Here is a 616-nt window from a genome sequence, read left to right as displayed (position 1 = left end):
GGAGAAGGAGGAGGAGGAAGGGGGGCCCGGGAGGGCGGGGGGGGGTGCCGAATATACAAAGTGAAGCCACATTGCCAAACTTGCAGCAGCGACTGCAGCAGTCGCCGCTGCCGCGCCTGAAGCCGAACAGCTCGCGGGGGCCCCAGAGCTAGCCAACCAGCCAGCCTTGCAGCTGCTCGAGCGAAGCTGGAGGAGGAGGAGGAGGAGGAAGAGAAAGAGGACTGAGACTGAACCCTTTGCTCCTGGGCCGGGCGGCCACTTCACTGGGGGGCACCCGACCCACCAATAGAGCCGCGCATTAAAAAAAAAGAAAGAAAGAAAGAAAAAAAGATTACCTTGTCCCACCCCCTTCTCCTCCCCCCCTTCCACTCCACTTCTGCAAGAAGAACTCGCTCCCTCCCTCCTTCCTTCCTTCCATCCATCCATCCATCCATCCAGCTCCATCAGTCCACCAGCCCTGGGAAAGCCGAGCGAGCGGCTCCGCTGAGATCTCGCAGCCGCCGCCGCCGTCTTTTTGCAATATAGGGGAAAAGCAGGTAAGCGGACTTGCTGGGGAGATGAGATGGGGCGGGAGGGAGGGGTGTGTGTGTGTGTGTGTGTGTGTGTGTGTGTGTGT

At 60.1% G+C, this 616-nt stretch overlaps 1 protein-coding gene across 1 annotated transcript in view; it reads left to right on the top strand.

The window, feature by feature from the left end:
- Positions 1 to 304: 304 nt before the first annotated feature.
- The window catches only part of LOC114031069 (LIM domain transcription factor LMO4), a 17,594-nt gene continuing 17,282 nt past the window's right edge, over positions 305 to 616 (top strand). Inside the window, exon 1 of the mRNA XM_027846088.1 lies at positions 305 to 536. The gene's annotated coding sequence lies outside the window, so the exon portion shown is untranslated. The remainder of the gene's footprint in view (positions 537 to 616) is intronic.

This window comes from Vombatus ursinus, unplaced genomic scaffold (assembly GCF_900497805.2).
Source record: "Vombatus ursinus unplaced genomic scaffold, bare-nosed wombat genome assembly UNPS02015035.1, whole genome shotgun sequence".
Taxonomy (NCBI): Eukaryota; Metazoa; Chordata; class Mammalia; order Diprotodontia; family Vombatidae; genus Vombatus; species Vombatus ursinus.
The sequence above is the reverse complement of the archived record's forward strand: the minus strand, read 5'-3'. Positions and strand labels throughout refer to the sequence as shown.